A 24,318-nucleotide genomic window follows, 5' to 3' on the forward strand; every position below is an offset into this window, starting at 1 on the left:
GTGTTTGGAGAAACTCAAGTGGATTATTGTTGTTCTGATGTTGGTTTCTGGTATATTGGTCCATAGTATGCGATCAGTCAGCAGTACTTCCAAATCAAAGCCAGGGGTTCTAAGGACTGATGTAGTTTATTATGGCTAATCAAATATTGTCATATAATCCTCTTAGCCCAGGAAGATATTTTCGTATAGTGAACATTAATCATCACATAGGGGATTAAAGGACAGTGAATTTTGTGTATCTATAAGGACATCTTTACCTCCTGATAAGTTGAAACCATCATCTTTAATACCTTAAAAACTTATTACAATGGTCAACGTTAAGTTATTTTCTGGTTATTTTTGCCCTGTTGTAATCATAATCCCTCGTTGTAATCCTACTAAGCTTAATTTTCTGGCCATCATAAACCCCTAAACAAATTAATCACATTGTAAATTAATCTCTCTGATAAAATTAACATCATAACCAACTTTACCCTCTAGTCAGTGCACTACAACTATAAATATACATTGGCAGTTCACCTTAAAGTTCTGGCGATAACCTTTTAGGGAACTCAGAAATTTGGCTTTATCTTCTAATCATCTTAATTTCCTGATTTACTAACCTCTGATAAACCTAATCCTCTGGTTACCTTACACCTTTGAGGCCACATATCTCTATTTAAAACCACCTAATCAGTTTAATATTTCGTCATTGTACTTCTTAAAAGTATAATATGCAATGATTGTGCACTTTTAAAACCTTAATCCTTATGTGCAGAATAATTATCTGGTCTACTTAATTCCTTGATGATTTTAACCTTCAGGTTTTCCTAATTCTCTGTCATAAATAGTCAAATAGTAAACCTAATTATATTGTTTCTTTAAACCCTTTAGTAACTTAGCGCTGCTCACAATTGAAACCAAGGTCAACACACAAGCGTTTATTACCCCTTATCAACTTATTGAACACAAGTTAATCTTCTTTACTTGATCAAATGAACTCCCTGGTAATCCTAACTTTCAAATTCGACAAACGCCTATGTTCCATCTCTAACCTGAGAGCATAACTGTTGTTCTCTTGAACTCATCTCACATTTTTGTTTACTGTTTAGTTTTGATATTAATAACTTTATTATATTAAATTATAAATTAAAATGGTTTTGTTTTCTAGTATTATGGCTCAAAAAGTTATTTTAAGTAAATTCACTCTTGTGACTACAACAGAGGTTACCTGTCTTGTTACTCAAGTTAAGTGTCAATGTGATTGCACCCGTACTGTCCAAATTGATTACTGTGTCTTTTGGCACTGGACTTCTTCCTGAAAGGCTGAAATACTCAGAGATTAGACCGATTTTCAAAAAATGACAAAAAAATGAGTTCTATAAGTACCGTCCTATTTCAGTACTTAGTAATGTCTCAAAAATCTTTGAAAAGGCAGTTTATATAAGACTTCAGCAATACCTTGAGTCCCACTGTATATTGTGATCTGCTCAATATGGCTTTAAAAAATCACTGTCCACAGTCACTGCTCTAGTGGACTTTGTTTATCAGATAGCCCAAGCCTTGAATGGATCACAGTTTACTTCTGGAGTAGTCTGTGACTTATCCAAGGCTTTTGATTGCGTACATCATGGTCTGCTACTGCACAAACTAGATGGTCTGGGTATTAGGGATGATGCTCTTGACTCGATCTATTCATACTTGAACTGTTGCAAACAGCGTACTAAAATAACTATAGATAATATTACATATTACTCTGGCTGGAGTGAGGTTGAGTTTGGGATTCCATAGGGATCTATATTGGGCCCTCTCTTGTTTCTTGCCTTTATCAATGATTTAAGCTATGAAATTCCTAGACATCTATTTTTATATTCAGATGACACAACCATACTGATACAAGAAAAATCATTACATGACTTGTTCATAAAAACTAGAACATCACTGGCACATTTAGAATCGTGGTTTAAAAACAATGGATTAATCTTAAATATCTTAATACTAATGTTATTCAATTTACCGAACAATCACAATAAACATTCATCAAATCACTCAGACACAACACAACTTAACATCGTTGAATCACACAAATTTATTGGACTAAATTTTGATGAAAATCTAAAATGGAATTAACATATAAACTATTTAGTTAGTAACTTAAGTAGTCTACGTTATGCTCTCAGCATTTTGTCACAGTGCACATCTTTAGAAACATGCAAATGCAGTATGTCATGTCTGTGTAGAATCTGTTTTACGATACAGAATTTTTGTCTGGGGTGCACAGAAAAACTGTAAAAAAATATTGGTTGCGCAAAAGAAACTAGTTGTCAACCATTATTTAGACAGTTTGAGGTATTGACACTAACAGGAATATATGTTTATGAAGTCATAAAGTTAGTGTGTGATAGGCCTGCCTTATATAATGAGTTTACCTCCACACACCACTTTAATACAAGGAGCAATACAAAATTTCATTATCCCCTCCATAATCTCTCCTTATTTGAAAAAAGCCCATCATATATGCCTTTAAAATGTTTTAACAAAATACCTCCCCATATCGCTTGACTTAATCAATTAATACAATTCTTAATTGTCAACAAACTTTTAATTCTGACTTTTTATTAAGACTTGGTTTTGAGATTTGTCTTAACAAACTATTATTGTGAGACCTACATTACATATTTTGTTCCATTATTATAGATAGACTAAGCAGCCATGGTTATGTTTTAAACTAATTTTTATTAAATGAATAATATTACATTAGGAAGCCTGCCTGGCAATGCACACACTGTACCTCTTCTTTTGGTATCTAATGAGTTGACAAATTTGTGATGAGCCATGGGGATACCTGAAAGTGCTGGACCTGGAGTGAAGTAAGTGTGATTTTGTTTAAAGAATTTTGTAATTTATTAATAAAAAAGAGTTATTTTTTTATTAATTTATGTTGAGAAAATTAATGAATTTTACTTCTTTCAGAAAGGACTAAGTGTTATAATGTAAAATACATTTCAAAGTTCATTTTTTTGCAATGTTACTTTTTAATGTTGATGACTGGGCAGGACAGGAAAACTAAACGTTGGAGAGTGTTTAGGAATTCAGCAGACAGACAGAATGAAAACTAAAATTAAAATTGTCAAATAAAACCCCCATGATGGCTCAGAATGATTATCCGCTTTCAGAAGATCATTGGAAAAAAATTGTACTGCATTCAATTGTGCACCTGAGACATTGAGAATACCTCTTTACCTAGATTACACCATATTTTGTAGTCTAGGTGTCTCTGTTGTCGAAACAGTGCAAAGAGTTTGTTTTGAGCTTCTTGTTTTTGGATCTATTCAGATGAACATGAATTCCAGTAGTCAAGTCTGCAACATCAAATTCAAAAGTTAAAGTGGAAAGTGAACTAGAGTAAAATTCAATATTCACAACAGTCTAGTGATAATTTTAATAGTTTTTAAATTTTCCATGGCCTTCAATTTTGTATATAAACACACCTGTCTCGTCATAAAATTAAAGTATGGTTTTTCCAATGGTTGTATTAACTGAATCGAGTCTTACCGTACTGGACTTCAACAATGTGTGAAGTAAGTGAGTAAAATATCTAACTGACAAGCTGTTATAGGGGAGTTACACAGGGCTATATCCTTGGACCCCTTCTATTATCACTTTACATAAATTGTAATACTTCAATCATGAGGCATTCGAATCTTCATCTTTACGCTGATGATTTATAAATATACTGTACATTCATTTTTCACTTATCAAACTAGATACATTTATGTCCCTATTCAACTTGCATTTTATAATTTTTGGGCAAACCAACATGCCCTGAAATTAAAAGAAAACAAATTGCTAGCAATGATAGTAGGTAACTCGAGATTAATTAACCGTATTACCTTGATACCGAACCGAAACCAAAACGTAACAGTCGTGAATTAATTCACCAAAACAAACTGAAGAATCTCCACTGTCTAATAATATAACCCTAAAATGTACTGTAGTTAAGATAACATACAACACTTGGACCACCGTCACGTCGTGATTTGTGAAATGGCTGTTGTTGAGCACTGGCTGACTGCAGTGTACTCAGAATTACTGTATTAAATTTACTTTTAATCTCAGGCGTCATGAGCACGTTACACAATTTTTTCGGCAGTTATCACTTACAAAACTCAAGCACTATGTAAATTCCATATTCATTTTACTTTGCATTTTACTATTATCAAAACTAAAACTACTATTTACGTGTCCGATCATTTCAAATTTATCTTGGTTATTAGTGAATTACATATGAGAAGGGAAGCAAGTTTACTATCAATTCCAATTCATAGGTAACAACTTTAATGGGTCGTTTACTGTTCAAGCTTGTTACCTTGGAAAGCTCTCCCTGATGAAAGAAATAATGAAGGTTTCGGGCAGTCGCGTAGTGAGGATTTTGGCGCCATGGAGCGACTCAGTCGCTGGCGCCCCTTCCCCAACTTTTACCTACATGATCAATCAGTGCCGACAGTTCACCTCACTACCGTAACAAACCTTTCTTGGCCATCATTTCATCAGCAATGTAAGGCGTCTTTGACCAAAACATCATTTTTTATAATAACTTACAGTCTACTATTCTTTATAAAGTTTTGTTCCTTGTAAGAGACCTAGTTTACGTGTATTGCAATATGTATTTTAAAATCTCAATTCAATTCCATAGGGTTTGGAATGAAAGTATAAATTTCAATATATTTAATAAATATGTATTGAAAACCCTAGTTTTAAATTTGAGCACATTATCTAAAACGTGAACATAGTAGTTAAGTAGTTACAAAACCAACTCGCATATTACTATCTTAACTAATCTTCTTTCGTGACTTCATGCTAGCAAACTGTGTTATTGTGTCGTCCAAGTTGATGTGCCTGGCTCTGCTGCGCTCTATAGGTATGGTTGCCAAGGCACTCAGACGTTCTTGGGACATAGTGCTGCGAAAATAGTTCTTTATCAGTTTAAGTTTTGAAAATGATCTCTCTGCACTTCCATTTGATCACATCTGGAAAGCTGGAACCAACTTGAGCACGCACTATTAAAGTATCTGCAAGATCCCTTATACTTTTGAGTTTTTCCACGCGACTTAAAAAAACAAGTTTTTTAGCCTTACAAGCTGTGGACCTAAGTTAAGGAAGACGTCATCTTGGTAGTTTAATATCAAAATTTTGCTTGATTCTAAGATTTCTTCATCACTTGCTCCAATTAAAAAAGAAGGCTTCAGACATTGGAAACTACTTAGTAATGTGAGTAACAACCTCAAAAACGCTCCGTCAGCTGCGTTGTGATTATGTCAAGGCTACGGTTGAACACCTTAACCCGGAAAACGTTTCTCATTGTCTTTTAATAGGGTCATCAACTTGCACTTCATCAAACATTCTTGTCTTCTTTTTTGTTCTTGAGTCAATGAAATGTGGTACAACTTTCCATTGCAAACAAAGCTTAGTTGCATCTGCTTTAACTGTTTGCCACTCATTCCTAAGTTTGTTAATTTTTGTTTTGAGATTTACGAGCATTTTTGTTGCGTGTTCCAAGTCTTCTTCGGTACTTTGAAGTTTTTTAGAAATTATGTCCATAGTTTCAAGCAACACACTTTCAATAACTATCATATTACTATGATATTGAAAACAACATTTGATAAGTGTTCTGATTTCTGGCTTTTCCACTTCCAAAAAGCCCCCGAACGCTTCTTCTATGACTAGTTGTACTGGCCTTCGTCAGTTTTTATCTTTATATAACGAAACACTGTACTCAGCTGGTCGGTTTTCGCTATATCTTGAGTTGTATCAAAGATAATAGACACATAGGGGCTTTTTTTCATTTTCTTCCTTGATTTCTTTTTTTATCTCTTTGGAAATCAGGTTGATTTTTACAATAATTTTGAATCTGAGGACTAAGGCACTACGTTTCGGTAACTTAATTTAATCTGCAAGGACCTGGTCATATCTTGCTAGCATATGTATTATCTCAAGGAAATTTCCTTTCGATTTTGTTGCATCTTCATCGTCATTACACAATCTGTGCTCTCTCAGTGGTAAGTCGTTTGTAGCTAACGTAATAATGACGTCCACCACTCGCCTTAAAACTTGTCTCCAGTAATCAGTGGCCTTTTTAATCTCCTCCAGATTCTCACTATCAACTGTTAGGCCGAACTGCCAGCGATAGTATATTTCACACGCAATTGCATGACTTTGCGAATCTTCTTCATGGTCTTTTATGTTTCGACCTAAATGTGCCCAATCAGATGTACCTTTCGAAAATCCCACATCAGTATAGGCCATATTGAAAAGCCAGCATGGCTGACAATATCAAACATTGAGGGATGTTTGAATAGCATAACCAATTACGTTTTATTCTCAATTGGTTTTCTTTATTCTTTTGAAAAATACCATTTCTCGTCAAATCCCCTATTTTTATTTCTCCCTTCTGATTCTTTTGAAAAATGGCCCTTTAGGCTGATGAGGGCCTAATTTTATTATTTGCCGTTTTTGTTTGGCTGTAAGAGTGTTTTCAAAATTACCCTTATCAGAAGAACTTATAACCGCTGTTACATTTTCTTTAAGGTTCAACCTCGCAATCGGTACCTTCAGCTTTAAACTAGGCCTACCTTAGAAAAAGGTTCCTGAAGAAGGACGTGGTCTTCTGCGCGGCCGTGTGATGCGCGTGGAAGGGGCTGCTTCCCGCAATTTTATCGTCCGCCCGCCCGCCGCCCCCCTGTCGCCCCGCCCTGGAGCGGTCGCTCCACTCGCTCCTCTGTCGCTACGCCACTGGTTTCGGGGTCAGGGTCAGGATCTTTTCTGGCGAGCCTGCGGGATGACGGACAATGATGCTTACGATTTGTATGGAGTCAAGCAATAGGTTAGAGTTGTTCAATGTACTTTTGCTTTTTGTTTCTCTTTCTACATGTGTATGTATAATTTTATATTTAATTTAGTATTATTTTGTAAAGTGTATTGGCTAATTTAGTACACATGGACAGTTTTGTTAAAATTTAATACAAAGTATGATATGCTAACAATTTGACTATCTACTACATTCAATGTACAGAGGTCCTGATAGTCCTAAGCCATTTTTCATTTCATTCATTTTTCGTCTCGAGCTGTGAGAAATATGTTCAAGTAAGACTAAGTTACTTACTAACCGTCGCGTCGTTCGCCCCAATAAAAATTTGTATGACGACGTAATCAGCTTTGTTGGTCAGGTATAAGTTTTTGAGTAACCAGAATGCTTCATCAGGTGAATTAAAATAGAACACATTACTAAAATCAAAAGTAAAAAAATACACGACACAGTAAATAAATCAAACAGCGACATGAAATAAATAAGTTAATAGTGACTGTCCTGTAGATACAAAAACGATCATGGCGCGGCGCGCGAGCAAAGGCAGACTACTCTGTTTCTTACCTCCTGCTAATCGTCCTTATCAGATTGGAGATACAGGTGTAATCTTGTTATCTACGTAGAAACTGATGTGTCTTACCAACAGAATGATTATGGCCGGTAAAAGATGTTGCTCGAAAGTAGATTTTTGTTTGTTTATTTTAAGGTTGTGTTGGTGTTCTTTAAACCTAAGGCGAGTATTAAATCTCCGTCCAGTTTAACTAAGCTTAATCAACATATTTTAGCTTGTGTACAAGGTTTTGTGTTTTTGTATTTATTAGGATTCTTTGGCCTTAGTATGTTCTTAACACAGTTGGATTTGTTAAAATTGGAGTAACGTGTTTGCGTCTATGTATTCGCAAAAAATTCTAACGAGGTTTCTTATATAATTAACATTAAACAACTTTTTGTTGTTCCTTTTGAAATAACGTTATGAAAGAACTATTTGTTATGCAGAATTGGTCAGTTAATTTGCTTTAATTAAAAAAAATTGAAACCTTAAAACTAATAAATCTAGGTGACAGTATGTAAGCCGTCAATATTTGGAACGAGAATTCATATGTATTCATTTCCTACGCTGGATTGTTTAAATAATGTTACAAAAATTAGCTAACATTAAAAAACGGAAAAACAAGGATTGTTAAAGTAACCTTTTTATCAAATTTTAAGCCTGTAAACAAATCTTCAAACATGCAGTTAACGTATTTAAAATTTCCCGAATAAGACCAAAATGGTGTTGTTCTGTGACACAAAATTAAGTTTGTGTAATCGATAGTTGAAGAATCAGTTTCAGCTCGCTAACGACAAACGGTAAAAGGATTCATTGTTTATATCAGTACAACTTTTGTTGTAACTAATGTTACTAGATATATTTTAAATGTAGTATTTACATTTTTAATTAAAAGCAAAACACGTTTTGTTGAATTTAAATTAAATAATGCAGAATGAAAAGTACAAGTCATTCATTGCTCGGCAACTATTTTGTTTGATAAAATTATTGATAATAACTCAGAGCACATGTATAATTTTAAATTGTGCAATGAAACAACCAATCCTTTTCTAAACTCTATAGTAGATTATCTATTCGTACAGCCCCTAGTTAATAAATGTACTATTACAAAATATTTTCCAATACTACATATATTTTATTTACGAAACTTTCAGCTAAAAACATACAGTGAAAGCTGAGATCTAATAACTTGTCTAAACTTCTCTTGATCTAAAACTGAGGTCCCCAAAACCTCTCTAGAGTTGCCTAGAGCCATATAACTGCCATGTTGGGGTTGGTCATATGCGGAATGGTCTTGATGGCATTATGCTGCTAATGTTTCCTGGAATTTATGCAATAGTTAAAGCCGTAGGCCTTAGGTACGTCCAGCCTAGCGGACAAATTGATACCTCGTTTTTCTGTTCCCAATGTAGCTCTGTATCAGTGTTTCTATTGCGATATCTTCGCACTATATGGTATATATTTTCAAAATACATCATGTAGTCACGTGGAGGATTGCTTGTAACCACTATGTACTATATTAAAAAGTACAACAATAATTATCTTCTTATATTTTCCAATTCATCCAGCGTCCATAATCATTTAAAGTTTTTTACTTCCTTTTATTTTTTTACTTTTTCCTATTACTTTTTTAGTTACTTTAGACCATGCGATAAATACCACACCTTCTAGCGCTTATCCTCTCTTGAGCAGGCGGAAGTAGAGTCTACTGAAATGATCTTGTAAAACATTCTTACTTAGGAGACCTGCCTAGTGAGATGGGTGATCAACATTTCCTATGCATAAAACAGATTAATCTTTTCTTTTATACATACACCACGAACACCTTTTATTCTGTTACATTTTTTAAAGTTTGCCCTAAATGGTTTATTAGTTTAGTTGTATGTATTTCAAGTGTGACGTTTGAGGTGTCGGTTCTCGGTTGGGTTAGATAAAAAAAATATTTTAGTCATGGCCCTTTATAACCAAGATATCTTTTCTGAAGACTGGAAAATAGAAAAAAAACATTTTTACCACTCTATGTTCAACCATGCATTGTAGGAATTTGAAGCAATAATTTGGGTCTTTTTGAAATCATTTCAACGGAAAAAAAACGGATGAAGAAGGGTATGCATTTTTCACAATATATAAATATGATAGATAATTGAAGTGAGTTGTGTGTTCTATGTGTAAAACATTTCCTTAAGTAATATTTAGTTTAAAACATGTGTCCTTAAATTGTGAATAATTGAAATGTAAATTACCTTAATTCATAATTCAATAAAAACACGTCTTTCCCATAACTCATAGCTTAAATGCATACGGTAAACAAATGATATTCAACTGTTTTCTCTTGGAGATGATTGGCTACAGATACTTCTTGGAATTCCTATACTTCTTCATGGAATTATTAAAACAGTTTTTCCATTTTTCACCTTTAGGAATTTTATGTTAAAGGGCTGAGACCCCGAAAGGAAACAAATTAACCGATGTAAAAAACCGATTTCATTGGGGATTAAATTGCATCACATGCTCCTGAGAAGACAGACAATATTGTACATCTAATAGATTCAGAGCATGGAATAGTAAAAGTCAAGGAATGCACGTTTAACGAATTAATAAGGTTTTTTTTAAACAAAATACCCTCAAAATATCGCCCTTTGATGGAGAAAATTTAGATCTGCCTTGAAACTCGGTTAATACCCTCGAATACGAGTATTCCTGCATCACTGAACTCTGGAGGCAGTTGTAGTTACCGAGCGTGATTGTTTGTAGCCATTTTACACAGAAGCTATTATTGAAATGAGCCAGGTCCAGGTTGAAAGTACGTATGTGACGGGACTGTACCAGACCACGGCGTTTCTAGACCCGTCTGTACATCGCGCTCTTATGTAACTTTCTCCGCTCTTTCTCCGGTCCTGGTATCAGCGCCCGGACTCACTGCACGCTAACACACCAGTCTTCTCTTGGTCGCTCTCGCAGTCGCAGCAAGTCCACAGTGCAGGATATTCTTCACCCGGACTAGGTTAGTAACTCGCTTTAACCTCTTGTAAGTTTCAGTTACAATAATGCCTGTGAAGACCGTACAATGCGTACGTGATATTATGAGGCTTTGGGGATTTTACATCTTTCTGTTGGACACAATAAAATTAGTTTTACAATACATCAAACCGATGCTTCCACCACAACTAACTACCTACTTTTTTGGAGGAGAACACTTAATATTGTAAAGGCGTTTAATGTAACGCACTGTTGCATTTATTACACCACATACTTAACATAAAGTGCACTTGGTATATATGGTGATCTAAAATGATTAAAACAATTATTTAAAAACATTTCCATTTTTATATATGCTCGTAAAATGTATACTTTAGATGCATACGAATGGCTTATGCAGATGTAACAACTAAAAATATATAGTAGAGGTGATCTACCATTGTTTAGGACATGTAAGGAATAGTTTGTAATGTTAAGAGAGACCCTAAACATGCGAAGGAGCTTAGCTTTGAATTTACTTTCCTTCAAAATTAGTAATAAGTTTCCAAAATTATTCATTGCTTAAATACTTTTAAAATTAAAAAATACAACAGATAATGATTAGATATTGATGTTCAATAATGTAATATAAGTCTAACACGGCTCTTAAAGACAAACTAAGCATTTGATGTAGCGGCATTAAATCAGTGCTGGATGATCATAGAATTATAATTCAACAAAAAGTATATTGGAGATTTTTATATTATAAATACCCATGTATTGAGCTGTTGAATTGTAATATCGGGACCTTCATTGTTATCCCTCCTCCTGTTTTCCTGGTGTAATTTTGAAGTTACTATATGGGGGCCAAATATACAATTACATGGCCTGAATAACGTCTACCGCGTCGCGGGACAAGTAAAGCACAGCACTGTCTCTACTCTATCTCTGGCATATTCGGCTCCATGACTTGGCTACGCACACGCAATGATGGTTAGAGGCTAGGGAATAGTTCTTGCGGCGATAGAGTTTTGACAGTATACACGAATTTTGAACTGGTCAAGACTCACAGCGGCGCGGCGCGCAGCTCTTATCAGAACCAGGTGTGTACGGAGCCAGGTCCAGGTTGAATGAACGTATAACGAACCGAAAATCAATAGTCAGGAAAAAGATTCATCTCATGCAGACGATGTTTTCCGATTTGCTTGAAATTTAATGTTTATAATAAATACTTGGGCCCTGCGTATTCACTAAGTTTACATCAACTTCTGTGTTACTAGTCTGCACATTTTTAAAGGTAACAATTCAAATACTAAGGCCTTTGTACTTTTAATTACTAGAAATATTATATTCATAAAATTCCTGCTTGATCTCCACTTGGATAAATGAACTTAAAAACTAGCATATCAATTAAAAAGACCTTTTACAAAATTCACAAACATTTTTTTGTAAAACGTGTTTTAAGTAATTTCTCTCACTATAAAGATTCTGATTGTACATAATATCTCGAAACAAATGCACATTCAACAAATTCTACGTTCGTCAAAAGTTACCAAAAACTGCAAAAACTCTAGCTTTTATAAATGTATTGATGCGTATAATTAATGCAATTGAATTTAAATCACCTGTTGTATAAACATCAGGCGCGGTAACTTCACATGCGATCCATGTAAGTGTATTAAATTAATTAATGGATTACGAAAAATAATAACATTATATTAATAATGTAAATATCTTCATACCTAATACATGAGTAAGGAAATACTAAGCAATAGTAAAGTAGACTGTATTTTTTGGTCACCATCACTAATTTACCTATGTCCCAAAATCCCTCATTTTCAGGGCAATTTTTAACCTTATAATGCAAGCTCATGGCAAGTGGCACCTACTTTAAATGTCTCAATGAATAAAACAAACACTGCAAAGTAGAGGTAACTCATTCCAGTACAAAATGACTGCATATTAAAATCTAAAATAAATTTATATAGTTTGTATTTTAAAATCCTAAAGAAGATTTTAGGTTTCTAACTGTTACGAAAATACAACTTCAATGGTTTAACTTACTAACAAAGTTTCCTGTTAGACAAACATACAAAATCGTAAAATAACCTTTATCCTATCTCGGCAAAGTAGGAACTCGAGTTTTATGTGATTTTGGTAGATTACGAATAAAATCAATTTCGTCAGTGTCTCTCTGGCATTCATCAAGTTAAGCAGTGTTTTCTCGTGTTTTATTTACTGCGGTTATGCAAGATGAAGCTAAATGAACAACCCTATTAATGATGCCCAATTATAAAGAGCGTAAATTTATAATGGAAAAAGAACTTCTAATGATATTTTCCCAAATGGCAACCCTATTTCTAAAACAGGAGTGCAAAAACCAAAACACATTGAGTAGAGTCTTGCAGATTAAAGGACGCCCGCAGAACAGGAAGACCGAGATGAGTTGCTAATTGGAAATGTCATTGGATGTTATTCCGTGAGTAGAAACCCGTAGACCTCTCGACTAATTCTGTTTTTGGGGCTGTCAATATTCCACAAAGAATGCCAGTACGTACGTCGAGTGTTAACAGTAAAAATTTATAGAGGATAAAATCCACTTAATTCATTGACTTTCTGAGGACTACCTCGACAGGCATTAATTGAATCATGTTAGTCTTTAAAATTGTGGGCATTGCTTTAATGCGAACCCTCATTGAACATACGTAGTATGGGTCAATTTCGAACCCTTCTTTACTGTAGGAGAACGAACGAATAACTAAAATCAAGTTAGGTTCTACCGCAAGATGGACCACCTCCCCACACTATGATCGAGATATCAACTTGTATCCATTTTACAGTCGATGGTTTGGTAGTAGAGAAGCTCTTGAGTGCCTGCAAGATTACCTGTTTTTTCACTACTATATTACTTCATATTAACGATGAAGTGTGTATATCAACAGCATAGTGAATAAACGATTTAATAAATTGCGTTCTTTTCCCAGTCCAGGATTTTACAAAAGGAAGTAGACCGTCCTAGCAAAGCCGTCCAAAGGTAGAGGACAGTTTTGTTTTTAATATATTAAGGGTAGCAACCATAGATAATTAATTTAGTTATTAATACAGATAATTAATACAACGGGATCTGTGTATAATCTCCAGAGGAAGCCTCAAAGCCTGCTTATCCCTGTCTTGGCCACCTTCGTGATGTGTAGACCACAGAAACCAACTCACATGAGTGCTAACAATGTCGGGATAATGGAACAACAGTATTGGGATTGATGGATAATTTAATTTACTGCGGAGGGTGCTTATTATTGTTGGAGAGGGTGGGCTTCCTTAGTGTTAAAAGGTTTTTGCAATGCTAAACAGTTGGGGATAATGTCTCTCCTGTCCGTTTTTACTGGAAGATGCTGGAACTAGCCTCCCCTTCTTCCAATTTGAAATGTCTGAGATTATGCCTATTATCTCTCCAGGATGGATAATAAGAAATCTCGACTGAAACGGCTCCTACACCAAACCTTACCCATCTTTAATGTCCTGTCACCCCAGAAGCAGAGCTAAAGTCCTTTTAAGACGAAGTGTCATGGGAAGTTTGTTATATGCTTGTCCTAATTGAACAAAAACAAGTTAAAAACTGTGAAGTGCTCTGAACTACAACGTACCCAGTAAATATTGTTCTCCTATAGGACATTCCTATGCGATTCTGTTTTTAACTCACTAAAAATTTCCAGTCGACCTGGGATAGTGTGAACCAAAAAGGATACGGCTAGTTCACGTTGTACACTTAGGCACATCTTTGTGCAGCCGCAGCCATAGATGCAATACGAATTGAGTAATCCAACCGTCTCAAATTTCCTGATGTTGGTTTACAAAACACGCAACCATGGTATGTACGGGCGGAGAAATGAGTAATGAGTTTAAGGGCCACTGGACTTCTAAACTACGCGTAGTATGCGTTATTAGGTCTAGATATAAATTAATACCTTACCTTATTTGGTCCTACTCGACCTTGAAAACCACGCCGAGATAATGTAAACTTGTAAAAAATTCACCTTCTCGTAAGGTAATCAAAGGAGCTATAACCTCCCTGATCTTTCATTTTTTTCTTCCGGGACAAGAGACAAATCACAATAAAGGTACTAAAGGGCGACAAAGGGAGCTCTAGTACTATAGCCGCCTGTCACTTGATCCTGAGTTGTCTTGGGATCTCACTTAACGGGGAGCAATTGTGACCAGGTCATAAGTGTATTAAAATTAATACGTATGAGGATATTCTTAACCTGGGTCCTAGGTAAATGCTAATGGGAGCTAAATATAAATACTCTGTAAGTTATCATATGTCCTTTATTATTAAGCATATACTTAAGTTATTATTGCCTGTAACATTAATAAGTGGTTTTAGTTTTGTTATTCTAAATAGGCCTAAGCATAAATTCCTTGACTTTATACTTTGAATTTTCCTAAGTCCGCTATAACTTACCTGAATGAATATAATGGATAAAAGTAGTCAAGCTCTCAGCCCAGACATTACACTCACAAGTTATTTTGATTCCCAAGGGTCCGAGCATTGTTATAGTTTAATTTATGCTAATATTAGAAGTATACGGAAAAATTTTGATAGCTTTATTTTAGAATTAAGTAAGATTAAAAAAAGGTGTACGTTTATTGTTCTAAGTGAAATTTGGATAAGTTCCGACGAATTAGAATTATACAGTCTTCCTGATTACAATATGTTTGCATACTGTAACAATAACTATAGAGCTGGTGGCGTTATGTGCTTTGTTGATAAGTGTATTACTTCCTGCCAAATGGAAACTGCATTGATATCGGCTGATGTACTTCTTTTAAATATTAAAATTAATAATCTATTATTTTTTAACCTACTATGCATATATAGACAAAATAACTCTTCTGAGAAGGTCTATGTGGATGAATTGGCTCATATTTTAACTAACTTAAACAATAGCATATTGTATATAGGTGATATAAACTTAGACATTCTAGAAGATAACAGCTCAACTCGAAACTATCTCAGTACTATGAATAATAATGGATTAACTTCACTTGTTAATGTTCCGACTAGAATTGCTACGCATTCTAGTACCTGTTTGGATCATGTATTTGTTAGGAATAGAAATTTAAATAATTTCAATGTTTCAGTTTTTGATATTGGGCTAACTGATCATTGTTTAATAGGCCTCAAGTTTTATTCAAATAACACGATAAATATTAACGATCGTATTATGAATATGTCCTCTCCGAATAAGTTTGTTATTGATTACGAAAAGGTTAGGTATAAATTGAGGGACATAGATAATGAAGATTTCTTCCAAACTGAAAACGTCAATTTAGCTTATGATAAATTTCATGATTACCTTGTTAAAATTGTTAATGGCAGCAGATTGGACCCAACTAGTAACAAAAAAATCAGTAAGGCAAAAATACTTAGTCCATGGATTAATAAGAAACTTATACTACTTATCTCAAAGAGAACAAAATTATACAAAATTGCTAAAAAGCGACCATACGATATAAATTTTACAGCTTATTATAAACGTTTTTGTAAAAATTTGCAATTAGAGATAGATAAAACCAAAAATGAATTTTTTGCAAAGAAAATTAGTAATTGCAATGGAGATGTATCACAACAATGGAAAGTAATCAATGGTATATTTGGTGAGGCTTCAATTAAATGCGTTAACAAAATAGAGCTGTGTGATGGGTCAGTAATCTTAGAACCAAGGGAGATTGCCGAAGAGATAAGTAAGTACCTGATAAGAGTACAGACTGATCTAGTGAAAGAGGGCCGACCTCGTACAGTCACAGCACCAAATACAACAACCTTTAACACACCCAACTCATTTTTCCTGATACCTACTACTATTTTCGAGGTAATTGGAATTGTAAAAAAACTTAAAAATAAAAAGTCCGCTGGTATTGATGGCTTTAATGTAGAATTGATTAGAAATGTCATCGATTTGATTGCTCCTGCATTGGTATACATAATCAATTTGAGCTTCCAAAATGGAGTTTTTCCTGCAAACCTCAAACAGAGCATTGTAGTACCAATTCTTAAAAAAAACAAATTCAATAAAATTAGACAATTTAAGACCGATAAGCCTTCTTTCAGTTTTCTCTAAAATTATTGAAAAGATTGTAATAATTCGTCTAGTCTCTTTTCTCAATAATAGAAGATTTTTCAGTACATACCAGTTTGGGTTTACAAAGGGGAAATCAACAGAGGACGCTCTCATTGACGTAACTAACTTGATATACGGTAGCTTAAACAATAGTAAATTGACAACTGGTATTTTTGTTGACTTTAAAAAGGCTTTTGACCTGGTAAATCACAAAATACTCCTAAATAAACTTGAGTCAGCCGGTATCAGGGGTTCCGCCTTAAGCTGGTTCAACAGCTACTTAACTGGGAGAAAGCAACAAGTGAGAATAGGTAACCACCTTAGTACTCCCTCAATAATTGGGACAGGAGTGCCCCAGGGTTCCGTTATCTCTGCGACTTTATTCTTAATTTATATAAATGATTTATTACAAACTAATTTTAAAGGAAACGTATTTGCATTTGCTGATGATTTGGCGTTATTTTACTCTCATTCTGATGTAGATTGCTTGGGAGATATTATGGCTCATGATATCGCAAAATTACAAAATTGGTGTGAAGCTAACAGAATGATAGTTAATGTTGACAAAACAAAGTATATTAATTTTAGCCTTTCAGATTACAACATTCCGTTCACTTTAAAATTTCATGATTATAATTGTAGTTATATTGATTGCAACTGTCAACATATAGAAAAGGTCAATAACATTAAATATTTGGGTATAGTCTTTGATAGTAGGTTAACATGGGAAAACCATATAAGCGACCTTCATAAGAAATTACGCATGTCAATAAGAAAGTTCTATTTTTTGAAAAACTGTTGTGATAAAGAACTATTAAGAACATTATATTATGCACTAATCCATTCACGGATGCAGTACGGAATAAATTGTTGGGGTGGGACGTTTAAATATCTAATTGAAAAATTAAGAGTTACTCAAAACTACTTTCTCAGAATAATTTTAAGTAAACAAAAAACTGACAGTTCATTTCCACTTTACGTTGATTTAAAAATATTACCGATTCAACATCTGTTTGTATATAAGGTGTTAAGAACCTTCTTTATTAGAAGCGGGAATAATGGAAACCAAAATTTGTTTTACTCTACCCGTAATGTACAACATGGTACAATAAGAATTCCTAAAGTGAAAAAAGAAATGTTTAGGCATTCCTTCCAATACCTTGCACCTAAATATTTTAATCAAATACCAATTTCTTTTAGGACTTGTAATTCATTTAAAGCAAATTGTGCTAAACTGTTTAACTGGCTTTTATTGCAGGAAGATGTTAATTTTTTAAATTATGTCCTCAGATAGAATGTAGTTCAGTTAGTTTAGCATGAAATTGAATTAGTATATTTACATATTATTATATTTATATATTTCTTATTTAATTATTTATTGTTACATGTGTTAAATGATATATTGTTGATTTGGTACGGTTATTGTTAAAATGTAATTGTTATTGTTAAGATTTTATTATTGTTATTGATGTGTTATTATTAGTTTAATTGTTGTTATTCTGTGTTGAGTTATTGATATAATGAATACCGACATGTATGTGTGTATATATATATATATATATATATATATATATATATATATATATATATATATATATATATATATATATATGTATATGTATATGTGTGTATATGTGCATGTGTGTATATATATGTATATATTGTATATGATCTACAGTAAGATGAGTTAGTGCACTCAGTTACAAGAAGGAAGGAAAAGTTATATATTTGTTATTTCATTATTTATTTGTTACATGTGTTGAGTGATATATTGTTGTTTTGGTACGGTTATTGTTAAAATGTTATTGTTATTGCTAATATGTTATTGTTAAGATTTTATTATTATTATTGATGTGTTACTAGTAGTTTAATTGCTGTTATTACGTATTGAGTTATTAACGCCATGAATAACGACATATATATTGTATATGTTCTACAGTAAAATAAGTTAGTGCACTCAGTAACAAGAAGGTAGGAAAAGTTAGAATTGGATTAGCTTACCCAGATAGAGGTTAGTTACACACAACACAATACTTGTATCACTTGTATTAATTACCACACAATCACAACTATTGATTTTCACAACACAGCCACTTGTGACAGTTTAAACAAAATATAGGAAAACACAATATGGATAGGATAGTAAATTGTAAATGGATAGTTTAGTATTTATTTTAGATGAATTATGTCACTGAGTATCCAGAGTGACGCCGGCTAATGCATGACTGAATCAGGCACAATTTGGACAAACCTCTGTCTGAGAGCGAAACTGAACTTTGCTCTCTGAGCAGGTTAGACAACCAATGAAAATAAAATCACTGTTGGCCGGCGTTATTCAACAATATTTGGATATTCATAGAAACCTATCAGCTCTGGTTCACGTCAGTAGTATTAAAAAAATAAATAAAATAAAAAGAAAACACTACAATTGGAGGCTCGATTTTAAATAACTACATAAGTTGCTGGACTCTAGATTAAGTGTATTAATATTATTATTAGATTATATCACTGGCCACACTACTGGTAATAGTGGTCAGTAAATTCCGAAAAAGTTATTGTGAATTATACTTTGTAAATTATTGATGGAATAAAATTATTATTATTATTGTTATTATTATAAGCAAAAACCAAAGAATTGACTCTGATTCTCAATATCGAAAGACACAATTCGAGGCTCAGCCCAACGTGTACGAGGAAATCGGTAAATCAGAATTGGATAGCCCAGTGATGCAACGTGAAGCTGACGAAATTTCATGCGTAATTCTGACAAGATAACAGTTTACGGCAAGAGCAGAATTTCAAAGGGAAGACAAATATTGTGTGAAAAGTATTACTGGTTTGTAAAATACGGTTCAACTTATAAAATTTACTGTCTGCTATATGATATGAAATTTATGTGTCATACATTTTATCCAATCATGTAATATGAAGAATCAGTGGGGCATATTTAATGAAACATAGGTCAATAAAGATTTGAAAAGAATGAGAAAATGTTAAATTAAGCCACAAGTAATGTATGTTATACATTTAGGCAAAAATAGTGCTCAATGTAGCCGTATTAAAATCTATGAAAGTGCGGTTCCTATATGTTATATAGTGAGGACATAAAGTTGAATCACGTATGCCATTTTTAACAATGGTCTTCGATTTTGATTGCCTATTTTTCATGTAATGATCTCGTGAACCATTACGTTTACTCCCCTGTATTTTCAATATCGGAGACTCCCATTCGAGGCTTTATTACTAAATATTACAAATTCATGTTTGTTAACACCAATCTCTTTAGTAAAAGTATTTTTGTTCCTTTACAGAAATGAATTATTCTGTCAAACTTTACATTTTAATATTATTAATCGGTTAATGTAATTATGTCTTTACAATTATACAACAAAGTAGTTTTTTTAGATTTTTAATATTCTTATCCAACTAATAATAAGTAAATATTAATATTCTTGCTCCAACGCTTAGATGTTCAAGCCAATATAAATTACAAAAAACTTGTTTTAATAAATAAAACATACACGTGTGGGTATCAAGGGATTTCCTAAAGGTCACGTGTAATAGTGGCCTCGAGCTTGCGTTTTTATAGTGTGTTTACGTGATTTGCGATTGCATTGACATTAGTATTATCATTATTTCCCCATAATTTTTGTATATTTGTATTTTGTACTAGTTTATTGTTTCCGTCGAGGTTAAACGAATCGTTCGAGTCCACCAAACGAGGTTGCTTTCGGTGTTTGTGAGTGCGTACAGTGATTCACATTACAATTTAATGCTAACCCAAATACGCACTAATCAAACATTAACAGGACCACCATTGGTGAACACGACTTTTATAGAACCTTTTGCTCGTGTGTGGGTAATTCCTACTGACGTACTTATTTATGTACAATTTAACTAATGGCCGGGATAAATTGTGAATCCCATTATAAAATAATTGCTAGTCACCAGATGGCGTCACCTCCAGGACACAGCGCAGCGCCTTGGCTGCGAATACTTAGTGCAGTTAGGAGCTGAACTCGATGGTTATAAACTGTCCTCGGTATTGTACCTGTGATCAAACAGTGATCATGCCAGTGTGTAACATTTTAACTAATTTACATTTTCAGGTGAGTAGGAGTGAGTAATCTATGGAGCACGGAATGCTAGTTGTAGTTTACACCAGTCCAGCATTAGTTCTAGTCCTGGTCCTTCCTGCATGATCAACAATGGCAGAGAGTACTTAGACGAATGCCTCCTCTACCATGTTGGGGTTTGTCAGTTAAATACGGAAGACTAATCTTTACGTGATGTTGGGAATTAAGAAATATGATAAATTGTTATTGGTCCCGACTTGATTAGTGATCTCTCCGTTCAAATGTGAGAAACTGTTGAATGTAGAATTATTATTACACTAAGCTTCGCAAAAGTTTTTTGAGGTCGATTGTGTTGAGCAGATCCTAGACTTTAATTCATAAATATCATTACTGCAAGGAGGTTGCACCATTTAGGCTCCATAAAGCAGTCAATAAAATTGTGGTGAGCACGTCCTAGACTAAGGTCCATAACTGCCATTGCTGTAAATATGCTAATTACCTGTATTCCTTTTGTGTGCAGATTTGTCAAATGCTAATTTGAAAAACTAACTATATTGGAGTAATCAAATACGTTATTTCAATGAATGCATTTTGATTGATTTATTTTAAATCAATCGCTGAAGCTGGACTCACCTTGTGTTTTTATTAAATGTAAAAACTATATTAGATGTAACACAATAAAGCAAGAAATTAAACAATATTTGTTTTTTTAAGTCCATGGTTTCTTTAAACAGTCATTGTTTTAATTTATCCTTAAAACCTCACAACGCGTTGCATTTAAAGTAATATGCATGAATATATTTCTATAAAAACTTATGTATGTCTATTTAGTCGATGAACTAAGTGTAGACATTGTTAAAAATATATTATTATTATTAAATGATATACAGTATAATTACATTATTTTAATAATTAAGACAAGAAATATATACTCTCATACAAACAAGTCACAAATCTAGTCATCTAGATTTTCTGCAACAATATTATTTTCTATTGAGTTTAAAAACTTACACCAGAGTTTCTTTTATATAGTCTGTCAGTTTTTTGGCAGACGTTATATTGCTCTGAGATATTACAGTTAGTACGAGTTGGAACTATTTCTGTGTATCCCGTGGTGCACTGATGCAGGTAGAGGATTGTACAGTTCAGGGTCGTATTTATAATGGAAAAAGAACTTCTAATGATATTTTCCCAAATGGCAACCCTATTTCTAAAACAGGAGTGCAAATACCAAAAAACATTGAGTAGCGTCTTGCAGATTAAAGGACGCCGCCTAAGTATAATCCTAAGTATAAGATTTCATTAATAATCGTCCCTGAAAATGATCCCAATACAATGTGATACGACAATATGGAATGAAATGCCCTTAATATTAAACTTTGAAATGGCCTTCAAGAAATATGCTGGATATAGCTTGTAATATGACTGAACTGACCGCAAAACGCGACCTAGGTTGGTCATGATTTATTAGATTATATTTTAATCCAGAATTATCCAAAGTACAGTAGATATGTTATATATCTAAAGGCAACATACATATCTCTTTCCCTCAATTAGGACATAGTAGCAATCACTTATGTGGAGTTATGTAGTATAGATACGTATCTCCTTCAACAAATATTTACTATAGAAAGACTTTATGTGGTCAATGTAAACTGGTAGATACTTTATGACTGTACTCCTGTGACTGTATGATACGGACTGTCGGAGTATATTGTAGATTACGCCAGATGAAGGGGCTAAAGTTGCTGTTGGAAAGCTTCCTTGAACTGGATACCTCAAAACCAAAAATATAGAATTAAATATTTTAGCGTTTAGAGGTTGCAGATGAATAAACGAGTATGTATCGCAGGCACTTAGTAATAGAAACATACTATTCATGAAATATACCTAGTTATACTGAAGAAATTATAAACCCCCTTTTGGAAGAGCTGCTTAACTGTTCGTACTGGAGAAAGAATCAGTAGAACGAGAAAAAGACACTAATGATGCATATACGACTTTGGCGTAAGATTGGGGCTAAGGAAGACATGAACGCTAGAGTTCCCATTTGAGAGAATGGACAACACAGTGGACACTGGGATTCTGAGGGTACCAAGAATGTCGCTGCGTTCCAGCGCTGTAAAGTTCTACGTAACATGGAGCTAATTCGGTCAAGGTCAACGATATACCTTGGCATGGCAAGTAGGGCAATTTAAGATATGAAGGCGCTTGCGTATTCAGGTTAATCAGCAAGTAGCGTATAAATCAATATATTCGGGTCGCAATAGCGAATGGACAGGTAGGATCTAGGAATAATGAAGCGTAAGACTGAATGAGAAAAATTAAGCCATTTTCCCAAGTGTGTCCAAAAGCCACGAGCTTAAGAAAAATAAGGGTCCTGAGACCTCTCCAGAAACTTCTCAGAACAATACGGTTGACTACAATCTGAGTCAGAAAAAAACCAGGTTAAGTTTAATCCTGTCCAAAAACCAGTAATCGTCAAAGCCCTTCTCCCCAATGCTGAACTTTGTCAGGCTACTCAATGATGAAGGTCCCTGGCTGCTAAATTTTGGCTTTATGATGAGGTAGGACAAGATGAGTATAGCAATAATTCAGCGGTTTTCCTAGAACGCCGAAGACACCTTGAGATAAGAAGACTATAAAAGGTACTTCCGAAATCGATCTTTATTTTATGCGATAAAACAATTTTGTACTAATCGACGATAAAGAAACAATTATAGAAAAAGGAAATCCTTAAGTCGCACTCAAACACTCATTCCGCCTGCAATTACAAAGCTTAGCAGCCCTTGGCATCACGCCCGCGGCAATCCAATGCAAAAAGATATATTAACAGATAGAGCATGCCGAACCCGATTTCATAGAGATTTTAAGGAAACGGGGAGAAGATTGCACATACTGCAAGTGAACACGTCAAATTATTAATTTTAAACAATAATTCTGTGATGAGGAATTGGCAGCATTTACGAACCAGTATGGGCGTCCTAGCGCCTGCTTCGTCAGAAATAAATGTAAAGTTGTTAGATTCCTTCTTCTATTATGGGATTAACGATTTATTAAATAACACACACACATTTAAGAATAACTGATTTATTAGGATAGTTTAGCACACTACATATTGTATATCTCACACTGATACATCGACCACCAGATCTCTGCTAACAGTCCTTTTCATATCCGTTAGTATCTCAGTGATACCAACGTGATACCTTAATTAACTAGGGTTTACAAATATTTTATTATATTAAGTAATACCCTATTTAACTAGGGTATACAAATATTTTATTATATTAAATATACAACATCTCCCTTTTTCCCTTAATTTTAATTGAATTTCAAATTCTGTTTGTCTTACTTATCAAAGATCTTAGCCTATCGGTACCTTTCTGGAAGCCTGATTGGTCTACCTCTTCTTGAATGATAGATAATGTTTTCATCGTTTGGATTTATTACATTTTGTGGGATTGGGTTGGGTTGGTTTTGTACATTTGGGTTTGGCTGGTTATTTACATTTGGTTGAGCTGGTTTAGGCCTATTAACATTTTGGTTTAGGCCTACAAATTTCTTCATCAAAAAGATCATTATAATCATACCTACAAACAGGTACATTGAATGATTGTTTAAGATGAATAGAATTTCTTGTTAGAATTCTACCATCTTCATCTCTTATTAGGTAAGACCTCGGACCTTTAGCTTTACCCAGAATTTTAGCAGGTTTCCAAACACCATCTTTTCTATATACTACATTTGGACTTATGAAAGAAACTA

The 24,318-nt window shown here is 33.9% G+C and overlaps 1 protein-coding gene across 2 annotated transcripts in view; it reads left to right on the forward strand.

The window, feature by feature from the left end:
* The first annotated feature begins 10,298 nt into the window (after positions 1 to 10,298).
* Positions 10,299 to 24,318, forward strand: part of LOC124369160 (putative fatty acyl-CoA reductase CG5065) — a 71,029-nt gene continuing 57,009 nt past the window's right edge. The window contains exon 1 of one of the 2 annotated variants that reach the window (XM_046826950.1): positions 10,299 to 10,398. The gene's annotated coding sequence lies outside the window, so the exon portion shown is untranslated. Of the gene's footprint in view, positions 10,399 to 20,468; positions 20,584 to 24,318 lie in introns of those variants that run through there. The other variant, XM_046826951.1, reaches the window with a different exon arrangement.

Source organism: Homalodisca vitripennis, chromosome X, assembly GCF_021130785.1.
Source record: "Homalodisca vitripennis isolate AUS2020 chromosome X, UT_GWSS_2.1, whole genome shotgun sequence".
In the NCBI taxonomy this organism is placed as follows: domain Eukaryota; kingdom Metazoa; phylum Arthropoda; class Insecta; order Hemiptera; family Cicadellidae; genus Homalodisca; species Homalodisca vitripennis.